This window comes from Ochotona princeps, chromosome 19, assembly GCF_030435755.1.
Source record: "Ochotona princeps isolate mOchPri1 chromosome 19, mOchPri1.hap1, whole genome shotgun sequence".
In the NCBI taxonomy this organism is placed as follows: domain Eukaryota; kingdom Metazoa; phylum Chordata; class Mammalia; order Lagomorpha; family Ochotonidae; genus Ochotona; species Ochotona princeps.
In genome coordinates this window covers 28,271,566-28,286,331 of record NC_080850.1, presented here as the reverse complement: position 1 = coordinate 28,286,331, position 14,766 = coordinate 28,271,566, and the positions used below count along the sequence as shown (strand labels likewise).

The window sequence follows — 14,766 nt, the reverse complement described above, 5'->3', positions numbered from 1 at the left end:
GTACACATTGGTAGAATTCACTTTTGTATGAGACTGCAAATCACTTCCGTACGCAAACTCATTTTTTTTCTTTTTAACATTCTAAAGGTTTGTCTTACTGCTCTACTTTATTTTTTCCTTATGTTTGCTATTTCCAAGCCCAATTAAAGTTGCATCACCTGGGTTTCCTGTTCGCTGCTTATTTTAATTTTATTTGTACTAAGTCACTTTTCTTTGAAGTACACAAATGACTATACTATAGGAAACTACATGTAACTTGTATATCAAGCAACAAAAATAAAATGTGGTGAAAGAACCTAATTACATACAGACACTTCATTAATGCATTTATTTAATCAGAAGATCATTGTTGATCACCTAGTCTATGCTGGACATTGTTCCAGGTGCTGAGGACTTTCAAGCAGGTACGACAGACAGGTCCTTGTGCACACGTACTTTACTTCTAGTGACATATGGAATAAGCATATTAAACAAACACAGAAGGAACCCAACAGGCAGCAGTAGGCAGAGAACAAAATTAAATAAAACAATATGATATTTGGGTGATAACTTAAGCCTGAGTGGTTAGGGAAGACTAAGAGGACGTATAAGTGGAGGGCGCATTCTACTTAGTGTGGCTGCATGCTCTGACTGCAGTGGAATAAAACAATCAGATCCACAATTCTCTGGCTCAAGCATTGACACAGGGTTGAATGGAGATGATTTTCCTCTGTCTCCCAACATTTGGGATCTTGGAAGACACAGAGGATCGGATATGAGATCAGCTGAGGATTTGTTTGCTCATGGGCTGATATTTGATGCTGGCTGCCAGTGAGTGCCAGCACATCTATGTGGTGCCTGGGTTCACAGGGTGAGAGTTCCAGGGGATAAGTGAGTCAGGTGAAAGTTCCCTAACCATGGGAGCACCACCTCTGCCACAGTCAGTTGCTTGGTGTGGTTATACAATCTATTTTGGTTCATCCTGGGAAATGCCAACCTCCACAATGTTAAGAGCTTGTGAGTCTGGCAATAGTCACAAACCCCAATGTGCCACAGTCTGAACGACAGAATAGAGCTAGGAATTGGAAATCAAGGGGAAGAACATTGCAGCTGAATACTAACTTGGCACAGTTGGAAGACCAAGGTAGCATGGTGTAACAACCAAAGAAAAGCGTGATTCAAGATAAAGTTAGCAAGTAGCAGGTAACTACTTCCATTCAAAGATTAAAAAGGGTAGGTTTGTCAGTTTGGTTCTGTACCTCTGGAAGCTCTAGTATTGTTTTCAGAAGTGCTTCCATTTGGAATTCTCCCAGCTCTAAATGTTTCCATTACTTGCTATTCAACACTTTGAGGAATACAAAGAAGCTTTTTGTTTTTCTAGCCCTTCAAAGAGCTTTTTACACACACACACACACACACACACACACACACACACACGTTAACTTAAATATGACTCCATAAAAGGTACATGCAGTAGGGCCTGGTGTGGTAGCATAATGGTTAAAGTCCTCACCTTGAATGGGCCAGGATCCCATATGGTTGCCGGTTCTAATCCTGGTAGCCCCGCTTCCTATCCAGCTCCCTACTTGTGGTCTGGGAAGGCAGTTGAGGACGGCCCAAAGCCTTGGAACCCTGCACTTGTGTGGGAGACCCAGAGGAGGCTCCAGGCTCGTGGCTTCAGATTGGCTCAGCTCTGGCCATTGTGGCTGCTTGGGGATTAAATCAATGGAAAGAAAATCTTCCTCTCTATCTCTTCTGTCTGTGTATCTGACTTCTGAATAAAACTTTTTTAAAAAGCAGATTTAAAAGGTACATGACGGGCTCGGCAGCGTGGCCTAGTGGCTAAGGTCCTTGCCTTGATCCCATATGGCCGCTGGTTCTAGTCCCGGCAGCTCCACTTCCTCTCTATCCCTCCTCCTCTCAGTATATCTGACTTTGTAATAAAAATAAAATAAGTCTTAAAAAAAAAAAGGTACATGAATAATGATTAAATATCACAATGTGCAGTAGGACTCACACAAACTGCAGAAATCAGAAAAAGAAGAGGTCAACCCATTTCTAACTATAGAGAATGTATTATAGTGGTAATGAAGGAAAATATTATGTATCTTTATAGATGCTTAAAAATTCAGTCTTTTAAGAAATGTCATAGACCAATTAAAAAGATAAATGATAAACTAAGAAAAAAATAGTGTGCTCATTAACAAAGGCTAGCTTTGTATATAGAGAGTTTATTCCATTCACTGGACAACATAGAAAAAATTAGCAAAATGGGCAGAATAGGGAGAAGTTCGCAGAAAACTGAACAGATAGAAACAATGGCTTATGACTTTTAAGCTTTTAACCCAGAGTTTTTTGGGGGGAGGGTCTTTGCTTTGGCCCAGAGAGTATATGGAGGGCAAACGGTATAATTTGAGGGGCCCTAAGAAGCAACTTGTCACCCCGTGCCATCACAGTGCCTGAACTCCCATCACCAGCTTCCCTATTCACAAGCCTGGTAGAAACGTTCCCCTGATGTTTCTGGTATCGTTCTGTAATTTAAAAAGTAGTATTAGTATGTAAGTTTAAAGGAAGAAGAGTTACAGAAGATATCTCATGAAAACTGGGATTCTTGTTTCATTCCCTTCTGACAAAACTTACAAACTTCAAAAACTACAATTAAAGTTTCACAAACTCTCTTTCCAGAAACTGGATCACATACTTCCTACACATTTAATAGTGTATGACTGGGCTGGCATACATTCACCTCTTTGCCATCAAATGAGAATCCTATTAAGAAAAGTCAACGGTAAATAACATTAAAATGACTGTCTTCCCTACTCACATGCATGTACTTGTGCATTCTGTGAAGTTAAGATGGAAATACCAAGTTAAGCAGAATGCCAAGGGCAGACTAGAAGGGAAGAGGAAAGGCAGAAGAGAACTTTTGGAAAGGCTAAAAGAGAAAAATGAACCATGTCTTCAGCCTTGACAGTGGCTGGGTTTGGGGACTGTTGGCACAAAAATGAACTTTAGGGGTTTTTCGGAAGCAGCTGGTAGAACCACCTCCGGCATTCCCTTTTTGACTTCCTGGAGTCATTGTGCAAATTCCTTCCTCTGGCTTTCTTGCAGTTAAGGACTCTGCTGAAAACCTGGCAGCATCGATTCAAAATAACGTTTCACACTGTGGCCCAGCAATTAGCTGTTTTAGGACTCTACCATTGTTATCTCTCACAGGTGCATCGAAAAGGCTTATTATGTACAAGGACCTACCACACAGCGAGGCTTATGAGAAGCTTAAACTGCAAATGATCTTTAGCCCTAATCAAATGGAAATAGAGAAAACAGATTATGGTACAAATCCTGAGAGGAAATGTTATGCAGCATCTGAAAGGGATGTCTAGCTATCTATCAATGTGTTAGGTTTCCTACACATATTTCACCCTGGGGGAAAAAAAAACCTCAGGTCTTACAGAACAATAAAATAAAATTAATATAAGAACCTATGTCTATGTTAAATGTTTTACATGAGCTTGTGAATATGTGTTGTGTATATAAAAAGGAGGAAGATGTCTGGGGAAGATAGGCAGGGGGCTGGGACTGGAGATCAGCCAAAGCGGACCATACTTACTCACCATGCTCTAATTTCTTAACAGGATAGTGGTGAGTTATTTGTGGAGCTGAAACTAAATTTAAACGATCTACAGAATGTTTTTGTAAATGTGGAACACTTCAAGAATTTGCTTGTCATCTTTGCACACGGGCTAGGCTTATCTTCTTCCAGTGGTTCCAATTTTAGTATATGTGCCACTGTAGTGAGCAATACAGAATGCTTAGTTTTGGATATGGATAAGGTTAAAAAAAAAAAGGTCCTCAAACCGAGCTCAGTGGAACACTAATGCTGTAGCACATGGCAGGAAATATCTGGTGACTTCCAGAGGGGTTCATCATATAGCAGCCAAAGCGAAATAGAGTCAGTAGTCAACTCCAAGGGATCAGAAACCTCATCAACTTTGCTTGTATCCTCAGCTCTAGCCAGAGAGCTTGTCAAGAACAGATGGCTTCAAAGGGTTGGGTAGGAAGCCCCCTTTTTCTAGTTCTATTATGATGAGTTAGATTTCTCTTTGAATTTGTACTTGGACCTCTGTAAATAAGGAGTTGGGGAAGAGAGGCTAGTGTGTACTTTCAGACATTTGTTCTTCAATGTGGACAGCCAGTAGATGTTGAAAGGAGTGCAGCCAGTGCCTCTTTAACAGTAAAGGAAGAGACAAAGTTTGCTGTCACCTTGCTCAGTTCCTCTCCTACATCACCAGCTTCAGGGTGATGGTGGGAATTATGGTGTATATTAGGAGTAGGTTGAAATGGTTGGAAGAGATCTTTGGCAACTGTTTTGATTTTGGAGATTTGTGCATTGTTTGTGAAAACCTTATGGCTCATGATGTTCCAAGACTCTTAAGGTGAAGAATGGAAGATACCATGAGGTTAATGAAATCTCTTAGGGTTATATGGACATCTTTCTTCTGTATTTTTACATTAAAAATATTTTTATTTCAAAGGCAGAGTCACGGAGAAGGAAAGTAAGAAATCTTCCATCTGTTGGTTCAATCCCCAAATGGCTGCCACAGCCGGAACTAAGCTGATCTAAAGTCAGGAGCCACACGCTGCCTCTTGATTGTTCACATGTGTGCAGGAGCCCATGGACTTGAACCATCCTCTGCATCTTTCCCAGGCCACAAACAGGGAGCTGAATAGAAGTGGAGCAGCTGGGATTTGAATTGCTGCTCTTATGGGATGCTGCTCTGCAGACAAAGGCTTACCCTACTATGCCACAGTGCCAGCACAGTTCTCAATGTTTATAATACCAGAATCTGGAGTCTATGGATACTAGAGACAATGAAATTTTATTGCCATAATGGCATTCCCCTTCACAAAGAATTGGGTAGTGAAAAACATTTGGTGTAGTGGTTAAGATGCCATGAGGAACTCCCACAATTGGAGTGCTTTGGTTCAAATCCTGGCACAAATTTCAATTCTAGCTTTTTGCTAATGCTGGCCTTGGGATACAGCAGGTGATGGCTCAAGTAGTTGGGTCCTTACCACCTATGTAGGAGACTTGAATTGAGCTCAGAGCTCTTAGTTTTGGCTTGGCCCAGCCCCAACTCTTGTGGCAATATAAAGAGTATAACAGTACATGGAAGATCTTTCTTGGCCAGTCTGTCTCACTTGAGTTATCATATACAATGAAGAAAAGTAAACAAAAATTTAAAAAAGAGCTGGGTGATGATGTAAAGTTGGGCAACACTGAATAAAGCAAAATTGACATGTGTTCCTACTGCAAGACTCTTTAGACTGCTTCATACGCTAAAGCACATGGTGATTCTCAAAAAGAGGTAGTATGCAGTGAGTTTCCCTAAGTATTTGACCTTTTTCTCTTCTCCTTTTTTGATTAATCCCACAGCAGAAAGCATCTGATGTCCAAAAGGCCAACCTAGTGAGCAGTACACTACCTTACTGCAGGACAGATTCTCAGCTTGCTGTCTGTGATTGGTTTCATACATCAACTAAACCAGTTCTTGGGATTCCCTGATAGTTGGTGACACATATTTTTTTTCTTAATGTTACCCGGAGCAAGCTTCTGGATGAGATTAGACGGAGTAGCCTAAATTGCCCTCCCCAGTGTGGGTGGGCAAGATCTAATGTGCTGAGGGCCTTTGCTTTTGAAAAGGTAGAAGAGGGAGAATTCTCCTTTCTGCCTGTTGTAATTGGGTTGTTGGTCTGCACCTGCGCTCAGACTGGTACTTACTTCATCATTGCTGCTGGTGATGGGTCTTGAGACTTGAGTTGGAACGGCACCACTGGTTCTTGTTTAGCTTGTGAATGGCACATAGTAGGGCTTCTCAGTCTCCATAAAGACTAAGCCAATTTTTTATAGTAAATCTTAAATATATCTCTATCCTGTTGGGTTTGTTTCTCTGAGGTGCCCTTCTAATACACACCAAGTAAAAGTGATGTTGATTGGACTTGAGAGTGGGTTTTCACAGTGAATGTGGCAGGAAAAGAGTGAAGAATGCACGCAGTTTAGCTTGTAAGAACCCATAATTCCCTCATATAAAGGCTGCTGTCAGTCCAAGCAGAACGACATGCCATTGGTATGTGCTGCGCCCGCCAGCTTGGCTCCCACAGTGACTGGCACAGAGCAGGCACACAGCACTATAATAATGACCTTTGATAGAGAGGTGAGGAGCTGGGAAAGCAGGCTGACAGCTCCACTCCAGCCAGGGGAGGCCATTCATGGGTGAAGATAAAAAAAAGATTCAGGTTTGGGAGTTGTTGAGCCTTTGTGCAGATTTTGATTTAGCTGTTGCCTGGTTTCTTGTTGGAGAACACAGTGTGACTGTAGCCATAAGCGACATCCACCTGAACAGGAGAGTATGTGACAATGAATTACTGGGGACTGAGGCACCAGATTATCCAGGTCATCTAGGTCAAGTGCCTATATAACCTTCATCTCTACTATCTTCTCATAGCAGAAGAGTTAATTCATATTATGGCTGCATAATAAGAAAAAAAGTTGGAAAGCAAAGGGCAATTACGTCCTAGTATCTCCGTGCGTTGGCTGACCAGAGACAGTTCAGATAAACTGTGAAAGGTAATGATTCACGAAAGGTATCTAAATACCTCTGTGTTTTGAAGAATAAAATGTGTGAAGTTAAGGATGATTGGCAGAGCTATTGGGGGTGGTATAGTATTTCCCAAGTGCGTTTTCTAGTATCAGAACCCTGAGTTAGATGATTTTATATATGCAAGAGTGTACTGCTGTGGCAGGACTGTGAGGTAGCTAGGAGCCTCGGGCCAAATCAGGCATGCCGTGTCCCAGTTGGGTACAGCTGGACACTTGGACAAAATCCTTCTTGTAAGAAGAAAATGATCACTGTGAGCACATAAAGTACTAATCCATGTGCTTGGTTCAGACAGAGTGCTCAGTGCATGAAAGCTGTTATCACCACCATAAGCACATCATTATGATTGTCACACAATGCACATCAGGAAATTCACAGAAAAATGGAATTAAAAACCAAGTTTATTTTGTTGCAAAAGATTTAAAATCCATGCATAGGAGAGGTCTGCCAAAGTTCACAAAAAACTCATATTATGAAAGAAGTATGCACAGATTTCACAATGTTTGGACTTAAATAAACCTATCTTTTAATTCCATTTTCCTTGGATTTTTAAATTTTTTAACTACCCTGGTGTTTACAACCAACTGCTTGGTTAAGTGCAGGAAAATAATTTCAGTTCCAGTTTGACAGCACTATTGCATAGATTCTAGAAAATTTGATAGAATCATTAAATAGAAACCATAACTGTTATATAGTGCACAGACGTATCCTGGTCAACCACAGAAAAGTGCCTTTTCCCTCATCAAATTTCAGGAAGTCTTTCAAACAGCCAGGTTTGGGTGGTATATTTGTGTTGTGAATGCAGGGGAGAGAAAAGGACATGAGCTTTGTATTCACATGAACTTGGATTTGAATTCCAGCTGTCTTCTTGACAAGGCAAGTGACCTCTGGCCATTTATTTTGCCTCCCTGAACCTCAGTGGCCTCATTTACAGATGGGAATGACAAATGATCACATTTGAGCAGCATCAGGCACATATCTAAGTCACACATAATAAATTCCAAGGGAGCAGAACATCCAGGGAACAACTTAAACTGCTTTCCCAACACAAAACACCTGGCAGAAGGATGGCTGGATCTCAGGTTGCAACTTGTCCCACTGCATAGACAAACCACTGCTCAGTTGACTTGAGCTATGAGGTCATTTAACTCAGCAGAAAAACCTATAATAATTTGGCAGAATCAAGAGAATATTCTGAGAAGTATCAGTCACTCCACCAAGGCAAGGTATCCTTGTTAGTGGCTATTTCTTAAAATCAACCAAAGCTGTGACTAATGCCCCCTGTCCCCAGCCAGAGTTGCTCTTGTGGTAGTGGATTAAGCTTCTGGGTGACATCCACAGACTCATCTGCATGCTTCCTATCTTCCCGTCACCATCAAGATGACTTCCTGGAAGGTTTGTTCCTGTCTTGCCTTGGCTTCTCCACCAGCAACCATGACTATGGTTTGTCTGCAGGATGGTGGGTCTTGACCCTTGGACACCTGGGGCAGGCAATGGGAAGATAAGATGATCCACAAAACAAGCCCTGTTTGGGGAGGGGGCTACTTTGAATCAGGGGGAGAACTAACTGCCTTCAAGTACAGAAGGACAATGGGTGGTGTTGTCATGGCATTTGAAAAAGTCAATCTCTAGAACCAATGAGCATCCATCAGGTGGGTGGGGGGGCATGATCGACTAAAGAGGGATGGATCAATGCTACTCTAGAGGTTCATTCAACTGTGAGAGGATTAGAGTGCAATCCTCACTCAGCTGTGTTGCTGCCACAAGGAAGATAAGGTGTGGAAATAAAACCCTTCCTTTGTATGTCTACAAACAACAATGGCTTATTTATACTGAGTGTTTATTGTGTGTCAACAACTCTGTTAGGTGCCTGTGGCTAATTCTGAGTCTTACAACAACCCACTGTATACATTTGCCTGGAGAACTGAAGACACACAGCATAAAGAGCCCTATGGTAAAAACCTCTCCCTACCCCATCCCCCCTCTATTTGCTTTCAAATGTATGTGAATTTGTTCATCTGTGTCTGATCAATTGTTGGATTTCATCTGTGTTGTCTGAAAGCTTTCCAGAAGAAAACAGCTTCGTTGAATCCTCTGAGCCCACACACTGCACACATGGAAGACCAGACAGAAATAAGGCACTGGTTACCAAAAAAAGAACAAGAAAAGACTTTTTCTCAAAAAGCACATTCTGGAGGCCTGAAATGAAATCTACACTGCTTAATAAAGCCCATATTTGAGTAGAGAAGGACGGCAAGAAAAAGAGAAGCAGAATAGGTAACTCATGTTCTCAGAGTTTTGTTGCAAATTAAAAAAAAAAATGCCCATATCTGGCTATGTTAAAATCTCACTTTAAGTAAGAATAATTGATATAAATTCCAGAGGGTTAGGTAGTACCTGTTATTATTATTTATAAGATATTGAAAGTGCACAGGGAGTTTCAATGCCACTACAGGTTATGGTTTCCAATTTCAAACGCCCTGCTGTTTGCAGATGAATTCTGTACCCATGGAAGCAGGCCTACCTGTGTGTTCACCCTGTAACACACCTCAGTGGGGCCTGTGTGACTGAAAATAACTTCTGAAATTAGGATAATTTTGTGGATTTATGCCAGTGCAAAACAAATAGTTTAAGGTACCCCTGGCCATATAGAAGTAGTACGTTGCCAGTGTAAAACATTTAGACCATAGCAGAAAGAACACAGCAGTTACTCTTGATACCACTGTTGAGATATTCAGTAGTTTCAGAACATTGCTATCCATCATAGAGTGCCCGTTCTAATTATAAAATATTACCATTGCACAGCAAACTACCCCACTTCTGATCTAGCTCCTTGCTAATGGACTGGGAAAGCAGTAGAGGATGGTCCAAGTCCTTGAGCACCTACAATGGAGACCCAGAAGAAGCATCTGGTTCCTGGCTTTATATTGGTCCATCTCTGGCCATTGCAGGCATTTGGGGAATGAGCCAGTGGATGAAAGATCTCTGTCTCTCTTTCTGTAACTCTTGCTAGTAAAATAAACAAATTCAAAAAAAAAGTATAGAATTTAAATATATCAAAGTGTCATAAGTAATTTTAAATAATAAAGATCTACCTTTTTCAAAGCACTCCAGGCTTATACAGTTTTATTACAAATTTCTACTAAACTATCAAGGAATACAATGGCTATCATATCCAATTTGCTTTAGAAAACAGAAAACGGATAAAATCTCCACACATCATTTTTCTTTAAAACAGCACAGTGTTATTCTCCCATCCAAGTACTAACCAGGCCCGACCCTGCTTAGCTTCCGAGATCAGACGAGATCGGGCGCGTTTAGAGTGGTATGGCTGTAGACCACAGTATTATTCTAAAATTTGGCAGGGACAATACATAGAAGGAAATAATAGGTCAGTTTTACTTATTCACATGTATTCAGGAATCATAGATAAAACAGTAACTAAACTGACTAAAGATTTGAAAATAATGTCTTAAGATCAAGTAAAATTTATCTCAGACATACCAGAATCTTTCGAAACTTCATAGAAAATATGTTTTGAAAAAGAAATACTGGATTTTTTTCTTGTACTTATGCAAAATTAATTTCATTTTTATAAACTTTTCTTCCTTGCACAAGCATTACTCAATGAAGAAAATCTATTTACGTATGTCAGTGTAACAACAGAAAAATAAGAGTCCTACACTGTTGGAGAAAAGAGTATTAAAGTAGAAAGACATGTATTCTCCTATTTATCTATAACTTTGATAAAGATCCATCAAAATTTTTATTTAGACTTTTCTGAGGAGCATGAACAGACTTAGTTTAAGGTATATTTGTGGAGATAATACCTTTAACAGTGGCTAACTGAAGCTTAAAAATATGAATAGAGAAGAAGCCATAGCAGATAGTAAAACATGTGACAAAGGTAAAATCATGAGATTCTGGTACACTGGCACAAAAAATACAAAAACAAAAAACCAGAAAACAAATAATAAAATAGGACAGAAAGTTCTGATACAGTCATATGTATGAGAGGACTTTAAAAAGTTAATGGAATTTAAAGGTTATTTTAGCATAAAAACATCAAATTCATCTTGTATTTTTCATAATATATGCATCTATGAACTTTTTAAGACCCTGTACAGGTAGACTAAACATGACTAAAAGAAACAAAAAGATTGTCACCATGGAGTTTCTACCAGGTTACATTGGGAGAAAAACTGGCCCCCTAAACAGATTAAACTGTATTGTTACCTCATGCGATACACAAACGTGGACCTAGGGGAAGTGACTTCAGTTACTGCAGCTTGCCACATTACGAAGCAAAGTACTCGTGACTTTGTGTTCATAAATATTAAGGTTTTCTGTTCAAAGATGACATCATGGGTGAATTTATAACCCAGCTGGCAATATGGAGAAAATGTTAGAAATGTCTAAAACCCACAAGGGCTGAATGAATAACACAACAAATGGTTGCGTATCAGTGTGAGAGGCAGCAATCCTGTGGGCAAAGGGACACAAGCAGGCAATTTATAAGAGAAGGATACTGAAATTACAGTAAATGTAGGAACAGAAGTAATAAAAAATGAGTCATCTGAGACATGGAAATCACAATCCTGAGTTCTCTCATTATACTTATTTGGTTGGCTAAATTAGACGGGTAACGCAAAAGGTTGGCGGAGATGTGGGGGTATGGGAACTTCATAGTAGCGGATGGATTACTGCAGCCCTTCTGGAAGGCAATCTGGCATGACTTAGTCCAATGAAGAATATGTGCACTTCACATACAAACTAGCCATCATCCCATTAGATAATGTATTTCAAAAGTAGAGTGTCACATGGCTCCTTCAGGGGGTGTGCATGAAGTTATTTGTTAAAATATCACCTATACCAGTCAAGACTTGAAATCAGCGAATAAGCCCTATCATTGAGACAGCAGGCAGATAGAGTGCTGAGGGCACTCATGCAGGAATACCAGGCAGGGTTTAGGGGGACTGGGGTTAGACAGACACATAGCAACATGGATGGATGGTGGATTTTCAGGGACATAATGCCTGGTGAAAAAAGTATCTATACTCTGCCAGCTCTACTTTCAGACCAGGGAGGGTTTCCCAATGAAACTGTTGAATTTATCTGAACAATAAGATGTTGGACTCACTGCATGGTCCATGCCCGCAATAAAGAAATCATGATTGGATATGAATTGTACTACTGTAACAATACGGAGGAATTCAATTTGGGGGGAGAGCTTTTTGGAGGGATTAAGGGAATCCCAGAGCCTATGAAACTGTGTCATAAAGTGAAATGAAAAAAAAAAAAAAAGGAAAAAGTATCCATGCAACCTAAGATCATTTCACATAATTCAAAGTACATTACGGAACAACATCAATTTTGTGATAAGTATGTAAAAAAAAAAAACAAGTTAACACATTAAAATGATTGACAAAGTTGGAAATGAAGCCCAGAGTTGTGCATATATGATCATTCTTTTTGTTTTGTTTTTGTATTTTTTAAATTATTATTATTTTATGACACAGCTCCATAGGCTATGGGATTTCCCTTATCCCTCCCCAAATCTCCTCTTCTGCCCACTGATTTCACCCAAATTATCACAGTAGTAGAGTTCCTCACAAACTGTCATGGGCCTATTATTGTGGGCATGGACAATGGCAGAGTCCAGCATTCTATTGTCAAGATATATTCAACAGTTTTCATTGGGTGTCCATCTTTGATTTTGGAAGTAGAGATGCATACTGCACTGTATCCTCACATCTGGATATGATAGTCTCCATTACACAGTTACTATACACCCCCTTATATGAAAATCCACAATAGAAAATCAACAGGAAGAAAAATAGAAATTTATAATGCCATAAAGTTTAAGAAACATGCTACCGAATGACTAATGTGTCTCTGAAGAACTGAAAAAGAAAATGATGCTACTGTATGACCTATGAGTCAGTGAAGAATTTAATGAGAAAAAAACTGTTTTGAAGAGATGAAAACAAAACAAAACCAAAAGATAAAAATCCATGAGATAGTTTCTGTTGGTCTTTGTTGATGAGAGGCATTTCTGTAGACAACAGGTGGGTTTTGTTTTTTGATCCAGTCCAATAATCAATGGTATTTGACTGATGAGTTTAAGCCATTTACATTCAGGGTCACTATGCATAGGTAGTAATTTGGTCCTGTCACTTTAGCAATGGGCTGGTCCTGTCATTTTAGCAATGGGTTGTTCATGGATTTAGTCTTCTGTTGTTATTCTACTGGAATGTTCTTCATTCTTGCCTTTAGTTTTGTTTGGTGCTATTCCTCTTCTTTGTCAAGAGGACATCTTTAAGTATCATTTCTAGGGCAGGTCTGTTAAAGATACATTCTTTTAGCTTTTTTCTTTAACTGTGCAAGAATTTTATTTAATTTTCAAAGAAGGAAAATTTTGCTGGGTATGTGATTCTGGGCTGACAATTTTTTGTTTTTAGAATTTGAAATATGTTGCTCCATTCTCTTCTGGACTGTAGAGTTTACTGTGACAGGTCAGCTGTGAATTTAATTGGCATCTCTCTATATGTCAATTGATTTTTTTCACGTGCACATTTAAGGATCTTTTCCTTATAGTCAACTGAAGAGAGCTTGATTATTATGTGTCTTGGTGAAAATTGCTCTTGGTCAGCCCAGTTGGGAGTTTCTTCATATTAGGGGAGTTTTCCTTTATTATTTAATTGAATATATTTTTAAACCCAGTTTCTGTTTCTACACCTTCTGAGCTTCTATGTTTGGTGTTTGAATAGTGTCTCTTAATTCTTGAATATTTTTTGGCTTCAGTGAGATCCATTTCCAGCTGATTGTTTTCTCACATGACAAGAAATATCTTTCAATTTTGAGATTCTTTCTTCTACCTCATTCATTCTGTTGTTGAGATTTTCCACTGAATTTTTAATTTGCTCTATTGTATCTTTCATTTTGAATAATTCAGCTTGATTTTGTTTCAGTGTTGCTATTTCCTATGTAACATATTCCTTAAATTTCTTGAACGCCTGTATGTAGTTCTTGATGTTGATGAGAAACTTGATAATGAGTTTTCTGAATTCTATACCCCCAGTTTCTCAATGTACTCCTCAGTTAACTCTGAGGTTGGCAAAGGGTTTTGCTCCTTTGCAGGGAAATCTTCATTAATATTCATTGTGCCTTTGTCTCTTCTTTTGCTCTTGGTCATTGTACTTCTGGTTAGCAGAGTCTTCTCCTTGTGGCAGGTCTCTAAGCTGTGTCACCTTCAGGTCTACAGTTCAATTTTACCTATTGTGGTCAGAATCCATTTCTTTGTTTGCAGTCACTTGTGCCACTCCCTTCAGTGAGTTTCAGGTCTAGGCTGTTTAGTTAGATTTCTACCACAATCTCTACAGTTCCAGCTCCTGGCTTACCACTTTCAACCTCCTGTAATCCTGTGCTGAGGTGTACTGTTGTGTGTACAACCTTTCTCCAACTTCCAGTTTGAGCAGTTCCCAGGATTAGGGAGACACCAGGTGTCCTATATAGCTAGGTTGTTGGCGGTGCTGATCTTTCCAGATCCTGCTGGCTATTAGTTCTTAGGGCCATATGGGCATATTTTGACCCGTACGATACCAATATTTGTATTATTTTCCATGTGGGACCAGTGCAATGCACTGAACTGGAAGTGAGTTCGCTCCCAGCACAAGCACATGCACGGGTCACTGTTGTCCCTGCAGTCTCAAAGCCTTAGCCACACTATACAAAATGGTGCCTGATGTGCCATTTGTGGAGTTATGGGTCTGCTGGCCATTAGGCCTGGGGGCTACCTGGAACTGTTTTTGGTGGAACCTGTAGGATGCCACTTCAGTGCAATTTACTGAACCAGAAATTAGTTCACTGCCAGCTTAGTGCATGTGTAGTCATATTCCATACTTAGTCTTTGCCTCCCTATACAAAATGGTGCCAGATGCGGCTTTAGCGGGTGTCTGGGTTGTGATATCTAGCCTATTCATGCACCACCTGCTTGGGATCTGCTGCTCTGTCCCTCTCTGCTCCTTACTGAATCAAATCAGTAGAATGGGCAATTCTTTGCTTGGGTTTACCTGCTGAGCTCCTGGTGAACTCCCCTTCCTGCCTGCCTGCTGGTGGAACTCCAGTC

General features: G+C 40.0%; 1 non-coding gene across 1 annotated transcript; it reads right to left on the bottom strand.

Moving 5' to 3' along the window:
• Positions 1-3,674: 3,674 nt before the first annotated feature.
• On the bottom strand, positions 3,675-3,781 carry LOC118760124 (U6 spliceosomal RNA). The gene has a single exon (XR_004996593.2). It is a non-coding gene; the product is annotated as a U6 spliceosomal RNA (small nuclear RNA).
• Between the last annotated feature and the right edge of the window lie 10,985 nt (positions 3,782-14,766).